Source organism: Cetorhinus maximus, chromosome 2, assembly GCF_964194155.1.
Source record: "Cetorhinus maximus chromosome 2, sCetMax3.hap1.1, whole genome shotgun sequence".
Classification (NCBI taxonomy): domain Eukaryota; kingdom Metazoa; phylum Chordata; class Chondrichthyes; order Lamniformes; family Cetorhinidae; genus Cetorhinus; species Cetorhinus maximus.
In genome coordinates this window covers 39,978,037-39,986,045 of record NC_135880.1, presented here as the reverse complement: position 1 = coordinate 39,986,045, position 8,009 = coordinate 39,978,037, and positions in this window count along the sequence as shown.

The following is an 8,009-nucleotide window of genomic DNA, read 5'->3' as shown; positions in this document are numbered from 1 at the left end:
TGAGAATACCACCACCTTCATGTTCACCTCCAAGCTACACACCATCCAGAGCTGGAAATATATGGCCATTCCTGCACTGTCGCCGAGTCAAAATCCTGGAACCCCCTCCAAACAGCACTGTAGGTGTACCTACACCACATATACTGCAGTGGTTCAAGAAGGCAGCTCACCACCACCTTCTCATGGACAATTAGAGATGGGCAATAAATGTTGCTTTAGTTAGCAACGCCCGCATCCCATGAACGAATACATTTTAAAAAAAGAATAAGGTGAATCAAAGAAGTGAACCAGCTAAACTACATTGGAAGAGGAGAAGAGCGTTAAGTTGTATTTACAAGGGAGAGAGGAAAGAGTTGGAGGGGTGGAGAACAGTCTGTCTCTCGGCTACCCACAGAGAAGAAGGAAAATCAGAGTGGGCTGGGGTTCCTGCAGACAACTATCAATGCATCATGTCAGCAATCTAAGCACAAGTAGCCTTGCAGTGGCCTGTATCTCTTTACTGTTTCTGCCACAGATGTACATGACAGATGGGAGGGTGAAGAACTCAGACAAGGGAAGAAAAGCACAGACAGAGTAATGCAGCATTTCTAATATAGTTAAAACTTCAGTGGCAGTCATGACAAATGTCATTTCAGTATTTAGTATTCATTTTCTTGCCAAGTATTTCTTGAATCATTGCTAAGCTGTGGAAAAGCATTGTTACTATTGGATGTTATTTACACCTGGTGGAACTGAAGTATTGAAATAGTAAAAATGACAATGAAAGAGCTTCTCTCCAAAGCAGTTTCAAAACTCTTGAACCCATAGTAATATATAATTAGGTTGTTAATACACTCCTGCCTCATTCAGACAACCCAGTTATAATTGTACTGATCTGACAAGATTTTAAAAGTCACACGATGAATCCATGGAGTAGACCAATATCATCAGCATAGCAGGCTGAAAAATGCTGCAGTTGAACCTTCTCCTATATCCCATAGGGACATTTGTCTAACAATCACTAATACTCAATCTTATGTAGTTTAAAAAGAATCTTGAAGTGATGAGAAAAGAGTCTGCCAGAAACTAAAAAGAACAATCCTTCAGTCGACAAAAGGATCCTTGAGGATCCCCTAAGGATTTTAAGGATACACTCTGGCTTTTTGGGGCCTCAGACATTTCAAGCAGATTTACAATAATGAAGAAACTAAAGAACAAATATTTTCATGTAACTGACTTATCAATGCAACTGAAATTCTGAGTCAATTTTATTGATTTTGCATTTATTGAAGGGACAATTACGTGCTCTTGCTCATTTTTCTGGATATTTCAAGATGAACATTTATGCACTATGTGCAATATAGGAACAGGAGTAGGCTATTTATCCCCTTGACCCTGTTCCAACATCTAACTCTTATACCCACATTTGCCTCATATACCTTAGTGCCTTTGGTTAACAAAAATTTATTAATCTCAGATTTAAAATTTACAATTGATCTAGCATCAATTGCATTTTACGGGCGTTCCAAATGTCTATCACCCTTTCACTCCTGAGTCTTTGACAAGGCTGCTCAGTAAGATAAGAGCCCATGGTGTTAGAGGCAAGGTACTAGCATGGATAGAAGATTGGCTGTCTGGCAGGAGGCAGAGAGTGGGGATAAGGGGGCCCTTCTCAGGATGGCAGCCGGTGACTAGTGGAGTTCCGTAGGGGTCAGTGTTGGGACCACAACTTTTCACTTTATACATTATTGATCTAGATGAAGGAATTGAGGGCATCCTAGCTAAGTTTGCAGATGATACAAAGATAGGTGGAGGGACAGGTCGTATTGAGGAGGCGAGGAGGCTGCAGAAGGATTTGGACAGGTTAGGAGAAGGAGCAAAGAAGTGGCAGATGGAATACAACATGGGGAAGTGTGAGGTCATGCACTTTGGTAGGAAGAATAGAGGCATAGACTATTTTCTAAATGGGGAGAGAATTCAGAAGTCTGGAGTGCAAAGGGACTTGGGAGTCCTAGTCCAGGATTCTCTTAAGGTTAACTTGCAGGTTGAGTAGGTAGTTAGGAAGGCAAATGCAATGTTGCCATTTATTTCGAGAGGACTAGAATATAAAAACAGGGATGTGCTGCTGATGCTTTATAAGGCTCTGGTCAGACCACATTTAGAATATTGTGAGCAATTTTGAGCCCCGTATCTCAGGAAGGATGTGCTGGCCCTGGAGAGGGTCCAGCGGAGGTTCACGAGAACAAACCCAGGAATGAAAGGCTTAACATATGAGGAACGTTTGAGGACTCTGGGTCTATACGCGATGGAGTTTAGAAGGATGAGGGGGGATCTGATTGAAACTTACAGAATACTGAAAGGCCTGGATAGAGTGGACGTGGGGAAGATGTTTCCATTAGTAGGAAAGACCAGGACCCGAGGGCACAGCCTCAGAGTAAAGGGAAGACCTTTTAGAACAGAGATGAGGAGAAACTTCTTTAGCCAGAGAGTGGTGAATCTATGGAATTCATTGCCACAGAAGGCTGTGGAGGCCAGGTCATTGAGTGTATTTAAGACTGAGATAGATAGGTTCTTGATTGGTAAGGGGATCAAAGGTTACGGGGAGAAGGCGGGAGATGGGGTTGAGAAACTTATCAGCCATGATTGAATGGCGGAGCAGACTCGATGGGCCGAATGGCCTAATTTCTGCTCCTATGTCTTATGGTCTTATGGAGTCATAGTTGACTCGAAATGTTAACCCCGCTTCTCTCTTCACAGATGCTGTTCAGACCTGCTAAGTATTTCTAGCACTTCCTGTTTTTATTTCAGGATTAGAGGTAACTTTTTGAGGTAGGTCAGTAATAATTTGTGAGGTAGGTGACAGAGAGTAGGGATAAATGGTTCGTTCTCTGATGGGCAGGATTCGACAAGTAATGTTCCTCAGAAATGTGTATTACAACCTCAGCTTATTATATTAATCACTTGGATGAAAGAATAGAGAGCTGTATATCTAATTTACAACTTATACTAAGTCAGGTAACTCAGTGGAAATTACAAAGGGACTTAAATGGATCAAATATTGGCTGATAGGGTTCCAGGTGGAGTTGTGTGAATTTGTCTACTTTGGATCTGAGAAAAACTACGTCAAACATTTTCTTAATGGGACAGGCAAGGATCTGTGGAGGAGCAAAGGGATTTTGGTGCCCAGGTTTAATTGCTGAAAGCTAGTACACAAGTTTTAAAAGGTAATGAGGAAAGCTAATAAGATGGTAGCTTTTATCCCAAGGGGGTTAGAATTCAAAATGAGGAAATGATGCTTCAATTGTATAGAGCCTTGGTCAGACCCCATCTGCAATACTGCATTCAGTTGTATAGATAAATTTATAGTTAAATTGATCTGGGAGGTGTACAGCACAGATTCATCAGAATTACACCAAGTGCTTCATTTTCAATCCAGGGTTGGGTACCCAATGCCAGGATTATTTCTGGATCCTGATCCACAATCACGTCTCTTTCATTGGGCAATGCCATCTTTAAATGCAGATCCATTAATTGTGATAGGGCGCACTCAGTCCCCAAATAGTGACACTGAGCGCTGCCAGGAAGCACATTCCTCAAAGGCAGATGGCAGCCATGACTGGGCCTGTTGCTGTCTTGCAAAACAGAGGAGGCAGGACATCAGAGGGCCAGCAGCCTCACATTGCAGACAAGTGGCCAAATGGCTAACCAAGAGGTAGTAGGCTTACTCTGACAGAATAACCACTTTTGCCAAAAGATTTTCTTCAGCATAAACATGACTTGATAGCTCCTTACATTGCACTCAACAGCTGTGCATTAATGTACATCAGACTGTATTGATGATCTGTGATTTCAAAATTGCCTCCAGGCCCTCCCTAGCCCATTAACAAGTTCCTCAAGGAGCGGGTTGCTGGCTTCCCCCTCCCCACCTCACTATGAAAATAGCAGCAGGACACTGACACGCCATCTGGGAGTGCTATTTACAAAGTGTGTTGCACCCGATCTTTCCCTCACAGCCGGCTGAAAATCAAGCCCCAGACTCAAATGTTTAAATTATAAGGCCAGGTTTATAATATTAGCTTGTACTGCCTTGAGTTTACAGGGTTAACATTTTATTTAATCAAGATATTTAAAATAATTAAGAGCTTCTGTAAGATAAAGACAAATAATCTATTTCCTTTGTCAACAGAATCCACAACAAGGGTATAATCTTAAAATTATAATAGAGTTAGGAGTGAAATTAGGAAGCACTTTTTGACACAAAGACGAGCTCCCCAAAAGGCTATGGTCTCTGGGCCAACTGGTATTTGCAGAGCTGAAATTGATAGATTTTTATTTAGTAACAGTATCAAGAGATATGGAACAAAGGTAGGTAAACAGAATTGATCATCCATGATATAATTGAATGATAAAATAGGTTTGAGGGCTGAATGGCATACTGCCATTCCTATATTCCTATATTCCCAATTTCTGTTGTGCTCCTGTTTTATCCCAAGCAATGATACATTTAAATAAGGCACAATATACAGTGTTTGCTGAATTCATGTGTTCTGTGCATGTTGTCAGCATGATTGGCTACAGCACATCTCCTTTGTTCTTGTGATTTCTCTGTCAGCCTGCTGGTATGGTACAAAGCAAACACAAAATACTATCTTAGTTAATCACCAATATTCTAAAACCCAAAGTCAATATTAGTTAAACATGAATTAACAGGTAAACTGCGATCATTTATAAACTTTAAATTACACATTAAATTGCAGTTGCAACTAAGACAGATCTTACAAATTGAATCAGCATATGGGTCATCAAATTCAGTTACAAAGTCCTTCAAAACTCTGTCTTCCGTATGAACAATTTCAGCTCCTCTTATAGGATTAGCCTGATCCCCAACCAACAGCGGGGCACAACCAACTCGAGCTCCACAGGTACGGCCTTCATCACAAAATGGCACACGTCTGCAAAGCCTCCTCAACTCAGGATGGCGTAGATCCATAAATGTTATCTTTGAGTAACAGAAACAGCCAATTCAATTGTGTATTTGCTTATTCTTGGCTTCTGGATCGAGCCTCTGTCTTCTGAATGCCTGCACCACACCACTAGACTCATCAATCTTGATTGAGCGCTGATGGCTCTGACTCCTTTTATATAGTTTCAACATGATGTTTGGTTTCAGTCTCAGTTTCCTGAGCAACTGAGAGTGTCAGTTTCCTTTCTCAGTTTCCCTTTTCCATTTCACTGTTAATTAGGGCCTGTCTCAAAAAATACAAGCTTTGCCCATAGATTCCATCACAATATGATCAGTACTATCTAGGGTCTTGTGTGAAAAATGTGTTCGGAAGAGCTGTCAGAGGACCGCCGGCATCCTTGGAACTAACACAATTAGTAAAGGAGAAAATCTGAATAAAGAAAAATGAAGGGGACATGATTAGTTCTATGTGTTAGATACAAAATTTACATCGAGTTACCACTGATGGTAAATATGAACATGAAAATTACAGTATTTATGGATCAATATGTTATCATCTTCATTGACCATCAATTATTTTTGCATTTGTATCCCCAAAGGGATTCAAGTTGGCCCACACGTGACAATTACATATTGTGATTCCTCCCTTGTACATTGCAAATAAGAGCAAAAATGATATCCAAATATTTGTAGTCCAGCAGCACTCACACCCTCTCAATAGGAGATTCAGATTATGGCTCTTCATGAAATATTAGCAAACACTATACTTGGGCTTATAGTGGCAAAATGTGAATGTTTCTTTCGTGCATAACTGTTGTTATTTGAACCTCTTACATTTTTTAATGTCATTTAATTTTGATTATTTATTTTAAACGTGTTGACTGAGAAGGTGTGTGTTAACACACCTGCTTCCTTTTTGGATACAAGATTGGAACTCAGGGTTGGTGAATGAAACCAAGATTAAATCACCCTGTGCCTCCATTATCACCATTAAATTACACATTTGATTGCTAGATACATTTGTTTGAAAGACATGGAGCAATTTAGCTTTACTGTAGAATTCATCTGAACAACAGGGCAATCAGAACACATCAACCAACATCAATTCGCATTGTATTTGCAAAACATGAAAGGGCTCAGCATTAAAATGCTTTTTTCCTTTTGATCCTTTCAGATTCATTCTAACCACAATTTCTTATCCCCAATGATGAGGTTGTGTACTATTTGCCTGTTACAGAAAATGTATCTGGTTATATAAATTCACACTGTTTCAATGCCAGGGCCATGAAGTAAAGCTTGGCCACATTGGGAAGGATTGGTGTGATGCATTGGTATTAAAAACAATTTATAACATGAAGGTATTGAAAAAAAAATTTGTTTTGGCGGTGTCTAAGGAGTTGAGCACTTCATTTGAATGCTTAAACAGAAGTCTTGCCCAGTTATGCTGCAGAGGAGAATGGTGTTGTGAGTTTAAGGATGGAGGGTTCAGGGGCACTGGTGACATTGCAAAGACCATTTCTAACCTTACCAGGAGTAGGACTCCTTCACTTGTATTTTCACTTGGAGTGGAATCGTCTATTCTCGGCAGGTTCTCACTTGCTGTCTGAAAAAGCAGCGAGACACCCGGTCTGACTGAGGAGGAAGGCCCGCCGTGTCTTCTGCCCGTCAAGTAGTCAAGTGGACAGTGGCGGGCTTTCCTCCAGAGTGAGGACCCCAAAAGACGACTTCTTGTCTGCCAAGACCTGCTGGCCAGTCAGAGACTGGCAGCTCTTGCACTTGGCAGCCGTGGAGGCTGTGGCTGTTGCCTGAACAACACCTCCCAAGGTCCCAGGATCATGGAGAGACCCAGGAAAAAGATAAATGCTGTTGGGGGTTTGTCTCACGGGGTGGGGGCCGCATGGAGAGGGGGGCCATGGAGGTGAGCAGCATGGGCAGGGAGCTGGCTGTCAGAGGCCATCCCCTTGCCTGTTGTCCATGTCCTCTACCATGCACAGATTAGTGCAGATCGGATGACACCCCCCCTGCTGATATCATGCAGCCCACACAGTTTTACCAGTTGTGCAGGCTGCATGTCGGCAGGCCTACCCGGAACTAGGACGATTGCAGCAGAGGTGGGAAGAGGCCCTTAAGTAGTTGTTAATTGGCCACTTAAGGGACTCAAGTGGAGGCGGGGCTATAAGGTCTGCCATAGGTCTTCCTGCCCAGGAAGACAGCCTGACACCAACCCCAAATTCTAAGGCCCACCTGCCTCCTTCCTTGCCTCCTGCAGGGGCAGAAGATTCAGGCCTCGATTTCTAACAACAACAAGTTATGTTTATGTGGTGCCATTAATGTGGAAAAACATCCTTTACTATTCATGTCGACAATGCAGTCATAGCAAATCTACTTTCAGTGAAAGGAGGATACCAGTGTGGAAAGGCCAGAGAGATGTGGGGTTGGGAGAGTTGTAGGTGGAAGGCTGAATGTTGGATAAAGGTTTGAAGATGATGGAAAAAAATAAAACAAGTCAAAGTTAACTTTACAACAAAATGGTAGTTGGAACTGAGCTAATTGCACAACAGTGGTGAGAGTTGTTGCTGCATTACCTATTAAAAATGATAGAAGCAGGCAAGACTGCTACATTTCAAGCATTATCTTGAGGCATTAGCAAAGGCTACAAAAGCATGACAAACATAAAGACCTAGATTTTTGCGGAGTTGTGAAGACACCAGTGACATATAAAAATGGCAGATCAGAGCTAGATCTAGAAGTCCTGCCTCCGTTTTGGACAGATCCTATTTTAGCCAGTAGGGGAAAGGGGGTGGGGCATGGGTCACATATGAGGGAAATCCAAACTCAGCAGGGCCATTTAATCTTAGTGCTGAGTTTAAACAGGCCCTATTTTCACTGCAAGGGCCTTACCCACAGCATGTGAGTTATGAATTTTTAGAGTTTTTAAAATTTATTCATTCGCAAGGTCTGGGAATCACTAGCTACATCAGAATTTTATTGCCCATCCTTAAGTGCCCTTGAAAAGGTGAAAGTGAGCTGCCTTATTGAACTGCTGCAGTCTGTGTGGCTTAGTTAC